This window comes from Macaca thibetana, chromosome 2, assembly GCF_024542745.1.
Source record: "Macaca thibetana thibetana isolate TM-01 chromosome 2, ASM2454274v1, whole genome shotgun sequence".
Taxonomy (NCBI): domain Eukaryota; kingdom Metazoa; phylum Chordata; class Mammalia; order Primates; family Cercopithecidae; genus Macaca; species Macaca thibetana.
In genome coordinates, this window is record NC_065579.1 from 42,296,231 (window position 1) to 42,309,226 (window position 12,996).

Consider the following 12,996-nt stretch of genomic DNA (forward strand, 5'->3'; position numbering starts at 1 on the left):
ACTTCATTCCCCAGCCTGAAACGGCTTCTTGGTCTCTCTGAGTCCCACTATCCTTCCAGATATGCTCAAATCTTCCCTTTCCACTACCTCTCCTGCCCCTCCATCCAGGAATCACCAAGTTGGTGAACACTGTTTCCTCCTCTTCTTTCACTCTCACCTGTACCTCTGCCCGAGAGGCTGTGCAGAGTCGTGGGAGGACAGTGGTACAGGGAGAACCAGCCGGTCTCTGCCACATAGCAGTTATGTGGCCAAGGATAAGTTATGCAACTGCTCTAAGCATCAGTTTCATTGTATGAAAATATGAAACATAATTATAGTTATTAACTTTTGAGCACATATGTGCCAGGAATTATGCAGAGAGCTATAAAGACATTATTTCCCTTAGTTTCTATGTGTATGAGGTAGACAGTAGTGTGCTGATAAATGTTTAACAACTACCTCTCTTTCTCTCTAAAAAAAGCAGCCTTGATTTGTGGTTTACCAATTTCTGTGATGTAAACATTTTCAACATGGCTAATTTCAACCTGCCACTTGACATCGCTAAACACAGAGTTGGAAAGACAAGTGCACAATCAACTCCCATAAGCACAAGATGGATATCTGGTGTACCTCTGGAGGGAGGAAAGTGCTATCATCCTTATTCTATGGGTGAAGAATCTGAGCCTTAGAGGTTTAAATGGTTGCCTATGCTCACCCAGGTAAAGGTGGAGCAGAACTCGGACTCAGCCTGTCTACCCCCACCGCCTGGGTCTTTCCTGCTTCACTCACCTGTGGGACTGTTACAAAGGTCATGTATAACCAGGGTACTTTTGATGTGGTGTGATGCCTGGCATACAGTGGGTTCTGAAAAGCAATGGCTGGTGCTGAAATTATTGTCAGTGATAATGTCCCCAGCTGGCTTTCCAGGCCCTCCTCCTCTCAGGCTGGGCATAAGCAATGCTGAAAAAACTGGGATGGAGGACTCTGAGGTTGCGCCTTCCATCTCTGTCTCCTTCCTGTGAGTACTCCAGATTTTAACCTACTTCCCTGGTGAGAAATTTGAAAAATGCCCTCTCTGTTTAATAGTGACCTCTGCAACTGCCAGAGGGCAGTTTGTTATTTTACACTGTCTAGTACAAAGTTTCAGAAATATAATCAGATGGTCCATGTCCAAAAGACAAGGAATAGTCAGTAATCCTGAGCTGGCCACTGTGGGGGCAGAGAGTGAAGAACAGAGCTCACACTTCCTTAGTGGTTGTCTGCTAGTGACAAACATTTCCAGCAAATATGTACCATCATCCCTTGGTCATTTAAAGAAAATCTCTCCCTCAACACAAGTACATGTCCACACACACACACACACACACACACACACACACACACACTTAAACCCCAACTCTCAAACACTGCAGTGTTCAGAGTGCTGACTGTGGTATAAAAAAAAGGATTATGGATATAGACTGGATTCCTCTGGGTGTCACCAAGGGAAATATTGAGAAAACCATACGCTTCTTCATATGGAGGCATAGATGAAGGGACAGAGCTTCCTTTAGGGTTCTAGGCTGGAGGTGGGAATCTCCTCCATGGGCAGGGCCAGCACTTCCTCTGACATCTGCCCGGTGGGATCAGCTTCATCATAGAGATCAATCTCAGGGCAAATGGTCTGAGTCAGGGAGCCCAAGCCATGATGACAACAACAAAAACAAAGACTCCTCACACTTACCCATGAATCATCTGCTTGAATCCTCCCAGCCACATTATGACAGAGTGGCTAAGTAATATCCCTTCTTCATGGTTGAGCAGACTAAGGCTCAAGGCCAGGCAATGTGCTAAGAGTTTCACAAGCACAATATCTCATTTGATTCACCCAGCACCTCCATGCAGTTGGTATTATTGGTTTTCCATTTACTAGAAATGGGGGCTCAGAGAGGTTAAATAAACTATTCAGAATCACAGAACTAATAGTGGTGGAGTGAATGGAACTTAGATACCCTTGACATTGGAGTCTGTGCTCATAATGACTACCCCATAGGCCTCCCTGGAAAACCTGAGATTACTGACCATGTCCAAGTCCAGCCTGCCATCAGGGAACTGCTCTGGTGCTGCTGCCCAGCATTCAACCCATGGACATTGAGAGAAGTGTGTTCTTATTTCAACATTAAAAGCAATGAGGCTTCTCGTTGCTCACATGTGCTGCACAGGTTCCTTCTTTCTCTCTTCCAAAGCATAACAGGTGGGCAAGAACAATCCTGTATTGAATGGGAGTGTTGTTCCAGCTGGCTACTGGAAGGCCATGCATTTCTTTGGCTTCTGGACCCCGTCACTCAGTCTATCATGATTTACTACACCTACAACAATCAGCTTTCTGAAACTGTGGTCCCTGCTTTTAACTGGCAGGTGCCCATGACTTTGGGGAACTAGAAAAGTGGGTGATCCTTTCCCAATGAGCGGGTGGTCCCTCTGTCCTCATTGCTACTGCCCTGGTTCAAACCCTTATTATCTCTGGCCTGATTCAGGCCCTTGTATCTCTCATCCAGGAATGGCTGCGTGATTTGCAGGGCCCAGTGCAAAATGAAAATGTAGGGTCCCTTGCTCAAAAGTTATTAAGAATTTCAAGACAGTGACAGGACAGCATTAAACCAAGGGGAGGCCCTTCTGAGTGTGGGGCCTTGTGTGACTGCATGAGTCATATTACGCCCATGAACCAGCCCTGATCTCACCTGGAGTATTGCATTTGCTTCCTAAGTCGTCTCCCCTGCCCCTTCTCTCATGCCCCTTTGCAAGCCATTATCCACACTGCAGCCACGGTGACTTTCCTTGATTGTAATTGTGTATAAATTATAGGCTTCATTACACCTAAGGCCTGGGTGAACATAGCAGGTGCTCTAGAACAGTTCCCTCTAGAGCTGGGTTTCTCAACCTCAGCACTATGGACGTGTTTGACCAGACTCTTCCTTGTCGTGGGAACTGTCCTGTGCACTTCAGGATATTTGGCAGCATCTTTGCTCTCTACCTTCCACGTGCCAGTAGCAGTCTCTACCTCTCACTTCTCCCTGCATCACAACAATCAAAAATGTCTCTAGAATTCGCTGAATGTCCCCTAGCAGCAAAATCATTCCTACCTGAGAAGCACTGCTCCAGGCCCGAAGGTGCTGAGCCTGGGAAGAACCCATGTAAGGAGGGAGCCAGTCACCACTTGCCTCTTGGAGTCAGACCATCCATGCTGGGTTTGGCTCTATGGGGGATTTGGGCAGGGGGCATGGTTGTACTTCCTGATGTCGCTCTACCTCTTTCCTGTAACCTCAATACACCTAGGTAAAACATCAGGTCTGAAAGACTAAAACATTTCTATAAATCTGTTTCAGTCTTCAGTTTATACAATTATTTGGGTATTTCAAAGAATTTTAGAGTTTGCCCAGGGTAGACCCGTCACCTGTGTTATAGACACACTTGTATTGTATGTGCTAAAACTGAGTCCCAGCGAGGTGCAGTGATTTGTCCAGTGCGGTGGGCATTTCTTGCTTTTGTTGATCTAGTTCCCATTCCTCTCTTTCTTATAAGGTGGCATTGCTGTGATTTTCCTCAAGGACACACTCCTCTGAACTCTGCGCTGTGGTGAGCTGGAGCTGACCTGACTTTCCTGATTTGGGGGTTATCACATGACCTCACACTGGTCAATCAGAATTACTCCTGGGATTTGTGAGGGAGCTCTTGGAAACAAGGCCCCATTTTCCTTCTGGGTTTGCTGAGCTGATGGGTTGGAAGCCTAGACTCTTGGGGCCCACTTGTGCAGGGAACCCGGATGAGAGTGACAGCAGTATGGAGGTAGACAAAGCTGAGGGATCTGGAGCCTGGGTCCTCCAAGTCTATCTGAGCTCCTGATCTGCTCGGGTCTGCAGGCAAACATACCACTAGACTTGGCAGTTTTGTGAGCCTATAGGTCTTTTGTGTATTAGCCAGTCTGAGTTGGGTTCTTGACACTTGTATCCAAATGAATCCTGATACATCTGGGGTTGTGAGTGTACTGAAGCACCTGTGTCTAGGTCTCCCCAGCTCCAAGCTCGGGGCTTATTTATAGCAAGACGCTGCTTGCAAAGGCTTGTGCAAGAGCTTTGACACAGCCAATTTTGTGAGTGATGGCCCCAGGAACCAGCCCCAGCGCCTGGCAAGGGTCACAATGAGACAGTGGTCTGGTGTCTGGTCGCACATACTTACCACACCGCTCTGAGGTTTCTTTACCACTCATTAATGCATTCACAGGCAACATCTACCCAGAGACACAGCAAGGAGTAGGCCTTATAAATCTTTTAACCTGACATGAAATAAAGGCTTTGATTTTTCCAAATCCTGGGTAGAAAGGGTAGCTTCTCTGTTTCAAAAATATTTATCTTTTAAGCACCTTCAGGCCCAGAGTTCATCAAGTGAATCTTCCTTTTAGCCAATAAAGCGAACTGTCAGAAATGGCCAGAATGGAGATATATCTACATTTTGCGACCCCATGGCTCCAGCTTTTACAATGGGCTCCGTCCTTAGCAAGCCCAGACTCCTCAGCCTGGTGCTCTGGACTTTGTGAATCTTGCCTGGTCCTGGAGCAACTTCTATCCAGTGGGATAGACTGACAAGTAAATAGGAAATTATATTCTGGGGCTAGGCCTGTGATATACGGATGCAGGGGAGCTGTGCAAGCCCAGAGGAGGGGTGTCTAGTCCAGCAGTCCATGATTGGAAGCTTCCTGAGGCCTCCCCAGATTCAGAAGCCACTATGCCTCCTGTGCAGCCTGCAGAACCATGAGCCACTTAAACTTCTTTTCTTTATAAATTACCTTGTCTCAGGTGTTTCTTTATAGCAGTGCAAGAATAAACTAGTACACTGTAGTTTAAAGAATATGGACACAGGGAGGGGAACATCACACATCAGAACCTGTTGGGGGGCGGGGGGCAAGGGGAGGGAGAGCATTAGGACAAATACCTAATGCATGCAGGGCTTAAAACCTAGATGATGGGTTGACAGGTGCAGCAAACCACCATGGCGCATGTGTACCTGTGTAACAAACCTGCATGTTCTGCACATGTATCCCAGAACTTAAAGTAAAATTAAAACAATAATAACATGGGGAACCACTGAAAGAACTTATGCAGGGTGTTCAACTTAGTTAACTTTGAATCTTAGAAAACTCTCTCTGTCAGCAATGTGGAGGGTGGCTTGAAAAAAAAGGAGGGCCTCAGAGGCAGGAAGAACTATTAAGAAGCTATTAGGGTGGTCCAGGTCAGAAAGCAGGAGGCAGGGGGTGGATTGGAGCTGACAGACATATTTGAGGACATGAGTGAGGTCAAAGCTGCAAGATTTGGTGCGGGATAGGACATGGGGCGTTAGAGGAAGGATGTGTCTGATAGTGCTCGGTCTTTGATCTGGGCCTCCTGATCCATATTCTGCAGGTTTCGGGTTGGGAGAGGAGATTCTGTCAAGCAGATGTGTGAGGGTATCCAGGAATACACACTCTTAGGATTTTGCTTAGGAGAGAAGCCTAGGTTGGAGGTGGAGTACTGGGTGTATTCAGTGATGATGGACAGCTGGAGCCACGCAGGTGAAGGGGAGCCCCCGAAGTTAATGTATGAAATGAGAAAAGCAGAAGTGGTGGATGGAGCCCTGTGGAACATTAACATTTAAGGTTACAGCAGCGTTGGGGACATTATCATTTGTGCCAAGGCAACTAACCCTGATTTCATGCTGCTTGCCTTTCCCACTAAACATCTTTATAACCAGTGGATGGCAATGACTCCTACCCCAGAGGAGAAAGCCTCAGCTAGAGAAGAGGAATCACGGCTTGTGTGAGCAGAATGGGACAAATATGTAAGCAAGAAACTGAGGAAGGAAGTGAGAGAAAAATTCTCCACCACTCCTGTCTCCCAGAGATATTTTATGCATGATATTATAAGTGTGTGTGTATATATGTGTATCTACACTCACAAGCACACACATTTATATACATATACATACATACATAAACTATATATCTGGATAACTTTTTTTTTTTTTTTTTTTTTTGAGATGGAGTCTCGCTCACTGCAAGCTCCACCTGCCGGGTTCACACCACTCTCCTGCCTCAGCCTCCTGAGTAGCTGGGACTACAGTCGCCCGCCACCATGCCCGGCTAATTTTTTTTTTTTTTTGTATTTTTAGTGGAGACGGGGTTTCACCATGTTAGCCAGGATGGTCTCGATCTCCTGACCTCATGATCTGCCCGCCTTGGCCTCCCACAGTGCTGGGATTACAGGTATGATCCACCGCACCTGGCCTGGATAAGTTTCAATATCGGTACATAAAGAGTTCATGAATCGTTTTCGCAGTTGCATACATTCCCTTGCATGTATATGCCATAATTTATTTAGCCCAATCTGCTATCAATGGACACAAAAGTTGTGCAGCCTTCTGCTACCAAAACAATGCTGCAACAAACAATTTGGCTGCGTTATGTTGCCGTGTGCATGTATACAGGTAGGATAGATTTCTAGAAGAGGAAAAGCTGTCAGCATTTCCAGTTTCAATACACATGGTTGATCTGCTTTCCATTACTAGTGTGCCGATTTCTACTTCTCCCTGTAGTGCACGAGAGTGTCTGTTCCTCACACTCTCATCAGCACAATGTGTGGTCAAACTTTGTGATCTTTGTCAATTCAGTAGGTGAGATATGGCATTAGAATTTTCATTTTGCATTAAAAATATAAATGAGGCTGAACACCATTCTAAATGTTCAAGAGCCATTTCCTCTAAAATGTTCCTAGACCTTACCCTTTTTGGGGCTTGTTTTGATCTTTTTTCTTCCTGATTTCTGGGGTATCATTTTATATTAGGAAATTAGCTTCTTGTCTGTGATAAAAATGCAAATAGTTTTACCCGTTTACACTTCGTTTTTTGACTTTATTCTTGCTAAGTTCCCTGCAGTACCCAGCAAGGGGCTGGACCATCAGCTATATTCAGCTGAGGTAGAGGAAGCCAGAGGAGTTTGGAGGTTCAGACTGAGCCAAAGAATAGAGTAGGTGAATTCTTGTTAGTAGTAGCTTCCAAGTATTCTCTGGGAGCAAACTGTCACGTGAATGCTGCAGACAGGCAGCTACAGTGCGTGTCTTGGTGGGGGGCAGGAGAGTGAGCTGTGTTTATTTAGCCTCTTACAGAACACTCTCCAGGCTCGCCACCCTCGGAGCCAAGTGAAATCAATATCTTTGAAATGGACTGAGACAAGTAGGGTCATATCCTCAAGTCCTGGGCCAGAAATAGCAGGGCAGAGTCTTAAGACAAATCTTATGGGGGTGGCGGTGCAGGCAAAATGGACAGGTGACAGCTGGAGGTGCAGGTGGGTGGCAGGTGATTTGTTTGTTACTATTGCCAGCCCACATTTGTCACTGTTCACCAAGAGCCAGGACCTGGGAACATGGGATCTTGCCTTCGAGGAATTCATAGATCAGATGAGTGAAGAGAGGATGGCAGAACTGTGTGATGAGAACTGTTAGAGATAGCACGGGGAGATGGAAACCCCGGAGAAGGCAGTACAATCTGCATGGAGAAGTCCAAGAAGGCTTCCTGGATGAGGTGGCATCTAAGCAGAGTCCTGACAGACAAGTATGAGTTAGTCAGTCAAAGAAAAGTGCATGAAGGGAGATGTACCAGGTTTAAAGAACATTTAGGGTAAAGTGCTAGATGGGAGAAGAAAAATGGTTCCTTCAGAAAATCGAAAGCGGTTCAGTGTAGCTGGAGGGCAGGGTTCCAGGGAGAAGGATGGGGGTGACAAAACATGCCACTGAGGAGGTAGATTAGGACAGGTCACGAAGGGTAGTGTGGAGCAGAGATGGGGAGAAGCACTGAGAAATATTCCACAGGCAGAATCAGCAGGACGAGGTGGAATATATGATGGTGGGGAGAGGAGAATTTCAGAGTGAGAAAGAGGCCAGGGAGTTCTGTTTGGTAACAGGGAAGAAGATGTAGAAGGAGCAGATTTGGGAAAAAGTCGATGAATTCCATTTCCCATGTTGAGTTGGGAAGCCTGTGGGATATCCCATATGGTGGTTGGATCTGTGGGCCTGAAGCTCTGTGGGGAGGCTGGGGGTGAAAGACAGGCCTCTGGGTCATTGGCAGGCAGTGAAGATTGAAGCCATAGGGTCAGCCATGTTCACAGTGGGTAGGAAAGAGGGTCTGGGAGTTGTGTAGGATAAGAGGACTGCTGGACTGGAAACAGATCTTTGAACAATAGCAAGAGTTAAGAACTGGCCAAAGGTGATCAACCAGAAAGAAGGGAGACAGACATGGAAGGAACTAGGATTAGGGGACAGAGAAGCAAGAAGGTAGTGGCCTGCAGGGTCCACAACTGCAGAGAAAGGGGCTGTAGGGCCTGGTTTGGGTAGTATACATCTGCTTAGCAAACAGGCCAGCACATGGAATTTAGAGAGTCTGTGTCATGTAGAAAGGACTTGGGGTCACGGCATGAGGCTTGTTCACAGGACAAGAGCTGATTTGAAAACATTTGTGATTAGTTGATTTGAAGCTGAGACACCGTGACTGGTCAGGGGAGAGGGAATATTTTGGTGAGGAGGGCAGCTGTTCTTTTTCACTCCTTCCACTGTTTTCTCCCACATCATGGTATCTAGATAGGAGATCCAGGTTCTCTCTCTACTTCCTTCATCAGTTTCTTTGTTTCTTTACTTCATTCATTCATGAGATAATGCTTGCAGAAAGTTTAGAACAGAGCCTGGCATGTACGAGAGCTCAGTAAATGTTAGTTTTTTCTTTTTTATTTTTTCTCATTTTGAGTTGCTGACTGTGGCAGACCACCCTAACGTGGCCCCAATGAGTCATGCCCTTGTATAATTCCCTTTCCTTGGGTACAGGCAGAACCCGTGACTTACTCCTAACCAGTAGAATATGGCAATGGGATGTCTCCCCTTGATTAAATTACATTGTGTAGCAAAGGTGATGGGATATAACTCTCATGGTAATGTTATATTACATAAGACTCCTTCGTAGCAGACAAGAGAGAGGGACAGAGACTCTCCTGCTGATCATGAAGGAAGACCAGCTGCTATAATGTTAATTCCCTAACATGGCAGGAAAATGGAGTGGCTTCTAGAAGGCCCTCAGTCCTACAACCACAAGGAATTGAATTCTGCACAACTACATGAGCGTGCTAGAGAACCCCAGGTCTGGAAAGGAGTACCACCTAGCTGATACCTTGATTGCAGTCTTGGGGAACCCTGAGCAGAGGAGCCATCGAAGCTGTGCCCAGGCACCTGAACCACAAAAACTGTGAGATAATAAGTGTGTGTTGTTTTAAGTTGCTCAAGTTGTAGTAATTTATTAACACAGCAATTGCAAACTAATACATCGATATTCATTCATTTAACAAATGATGATTAAGCCAGCACCACCTGGTACAGTGTGACACCCTATGTAGGGGAGCAGTTATGTGAGACATGGTGTTTGTCTTCAAGGGCACCCTGTAAGTTCCTGAAACATTGAGTTCCCAAAGCAGGAGTTGGCCTGTTAGCAGTGCGGTGTGAGGAGATAAGGGGAGACTTCCAGGCAGAGGGAACGACATGTGGTAAGTCCCACAGGCCCGTAAGGGCTGTAGCATCCTGGTTGTTGAGAACTGAGGTGGAAGAAAATGTGGTACCAAAGTAGATGTGAATGGACCTCTGTCACCTATAGCTATGACAGCCACACAAGCAAAGTTGCAGAAGGATTCTGGGCAGAGGAATAACTGGGGAATAGATATTGGGCTGAGAGCAGGTACACTGGTCTTTGCTGTGGTCCAAGGCCTGTGTAGCACTGATGTGCTTTTCCTGGGATGTGAGCCCTCGTCTCATTCATGCCCTTGGAGCCCACTGTGCAGGAGGTGGCTCCCACAGCTGTAGCTGCAGCTCAGGCATTCTGGGGTTCCTGACCATCCTCATTTGCTAGAGAATGCTCTTGCTCCATGCCACAGAGAGGAGGTGGTATGGGTCACCACTCCACCAGCAGAGACACCAGGACACCTTCTGTTTCTCCCATCAGCCATTCAGAAGTCCAGAAGAAAAGGCCTGGGTTTTCCACATAGGTGCACAGTTTAACTTCTGAACCCAGCCTTCCTTCTCTATTCAGAGCCTCCTGCTAAGAAGAAACACTGACTTCTGTGTTTTTAATGCACCATTTCTCCTGCAGGGAAACATTTTACCTCTTCTCGGGCCGAACAATATTTCTGGACAGCCTTTTTACTGGAAGGAGGTGAGTGTTTTCTCTGCTCATGGATCAGATGTCTTTCTCCTGCCTTTTCTAACAGGCAGCTATGTCTGGTGTCTGGAGGATCAGGCTGCCCTGGAATGCAAGCGGGAGTGCCTGGGCTAATGTCCATGGTCTTGCCAGCTCCAGAGACTGACAGGCAGTTGTCGTTTTTGTTTGGAGGTCTCGGCACCAGAAGACTGGCATCTCCTGCCATCTCAGCATGAGCCTTGGGAATCACACGCTCAGTGGCAGCTGTGTTGCTGTAGATGTGACAGTAAATATCCAGAAAATTGAGTGTTTTTGGTCTTCAATTTAAGAAGTCATTTGCTGGATGGTGCTAACTAAGAACAGTCATTAAACTTGAGAAAGCACCCTTCTGCTTCATTCCTTAATTCAGTGGAATAGAGAAACAAAATCCTGACTTTGCGAAGCCGCAGGCTTCGAGTGGAAATGCCCTCATGGGAGGAGACACAGAAGGACGTGTGGTCTGGCTGTGGTCTCCAGCACACATGTGGTTGGGTGCCGGGAGCGAGTGGGCAGGTGCACTCAGAGCCTCAGACACCTGATTCCTGCATTATCTCCTGGCCAGAATCGAAAGGTTGGGGGGTAGGGGGCAAGATGGGAATAGGGCAGTCAGGAAAGGCCTAGAGGAGTGTCTCTGAGAGACTGAATTATGTCCCCCTGAAATTCATATGCTCAAACTCTAACCCCCAACAGACTACATTTGGAGATAGGGCCTTTATTTTTTCTTTATATATATATTTTTAAGACAGAGTTTCACTCCAGTTGCTGGGCTGGAGTGTAATGGAGCGATCTGGGCTCACTGCAATCTCCACCTCCTGAGTTCAAACGATTCTCCTGCCTCAGCCTCCCAAGTAGCTGGGATTACAGGTGCCTGTCACTATGCCTGGCTAATTTTTGTATTTTTTTTTTAAGTAGAGGTGAGGTTTCATGACATGGGTCAGGCTGATCTTGAACTCCTGACCTCAGGTGATCCGCCCGCCTCGGCCTCTCAAAGTGCTGGGATTACAGGTGTGAGCCACTGCGCCTGGCCAATAGGGCCAGAGGTAATGAAGGTTAAGTCAAATCATAAGGATGAGGCCCTAATCCAATATGACTAGTGTCCCTGTAAGAGGAAGAAACACCTGGGATGTGTGTGCACAGAGAAAAGGCCATGTGGAGACATGGCAGGAAGGCAGCTATCTGTGAGCCACGGAGAGGGGCCTCAGGAGAAAATAACCTCACCAACATGTTGATCTTGGACTTCTAGCCTCCAGAATGGTGGGAAATAAATTTCTGCTGTTTAAGCTGCCCTGTCTGTGGTATTTTGTCATACCAGCCCGAGTTGACAATTGGATGTCCTCCCTTGATGAAATTACATTATATAGCAAAGGTGATGGGATATAACTCCCATAGTAACATTATATTAGACAAGATCCCTTTGTAGCAGACAAGAGAGAAGGAGAGAGACAAGAGAGAGAAAGAGAGACTCTCCTGCTGGTCACTGGGGAAGATGGGAACTGCTACGCAGTAACCATCCATTCCCTGAGACCAGAGCAGGCAGAGGGGCAGGTGGGAAGGCAAAGTTCAAAGGGTCAGAGGCTGAGGCCAGCGAGGACCCTCACTCTACCACTCTACCCGGAGGAGGATGACAAAGGTATAGGTACCAGGCAGTGGAGCTTTGTGATGGCACAGGCTTTCAGGGGTCTGGTTTGCATGAGGCATTGTTCTCTGGCTTTCCCTGACCTGCAGTGCCATCCTTTGAAACTACCTTCCTTGAACACTGTTTTATAGCTTGCCTAGCGGGGTAAGAGAAGCCCACAGTCCCTTCTGCCTGGGAAGACACATCTCTCCTTGCTTCCCTGTGGAAAGTCAGGGATAAACCAATTCAGATGTCACCCATGCAGGGAGACCTGGAGCACCTGGCTTAGGCCATTGGCTGTAGGCTAATGGCTAATGGAAAAGTAAGAAGGCCCTCAAGGTCAACAATGGGTCAAGAGCTGAGGGAAGAAGAGCTGTGGAGCTGCTGGAGCTGAGCTCTGCTTAGGTCTGTCTTTAGGCCCCGTGAAAGGAATCCTCCTGCTCCCTGGAGCTGGCCACATGGAGGCTTTGGACCCAAACCTTAGAGTGGTGCACGGCGTGAATTTGGTGAGAGCAGCTCCTCTGTCCCTCTTTCTCAGAAACCCTTGGAAGTGGTAGGCCACTGGAGGAGAACACAGGTTAGGGGTCCTAGCCACTTCTATATCTTTCTAACACAGAGCTAGATTTAGGAGTCTAGAGGGGTTTAAATACTCTCTTGGGCTTCCAAAAGGTTCACTGAGCCCCGCAGTGTTTGTCCCATGGCTGGAGCACTGGTCCGAGGGACTCTGCCCATTCCCTCAGCCAGTGGCTCCTAAAGGTGACCTGGGCCAGGTACCATGGCTCACGCCTGTAATCCCAGCACTTTGGGAGGCTGAAACAGGTGGATCACGAGGTCAGGAGCTCGAGACCAGCCTGGCCAACATAGTGAATCCCCGTGTCTACTAAAAATACAAAAATTAGCAGGGCGTGGTGGTGGGTGCCTGTAATCCCAGATATTCGGCTGGCTGAGGCAGGAGAATTGCTTGAACCTGGGAGGCGGAGGTTGCAGTGAGCCGAGATCGTGCCACTGCACTCCAGCCTGGGTAACAGAGCAAGACTCTGTCTCGGAAAAAAAAATAAAGAAATAAAAGTAAAAATAAATAAAGGTCACCTGTCCTCTGGCAGTAGCATGTTTGTGGCTAGACTGTC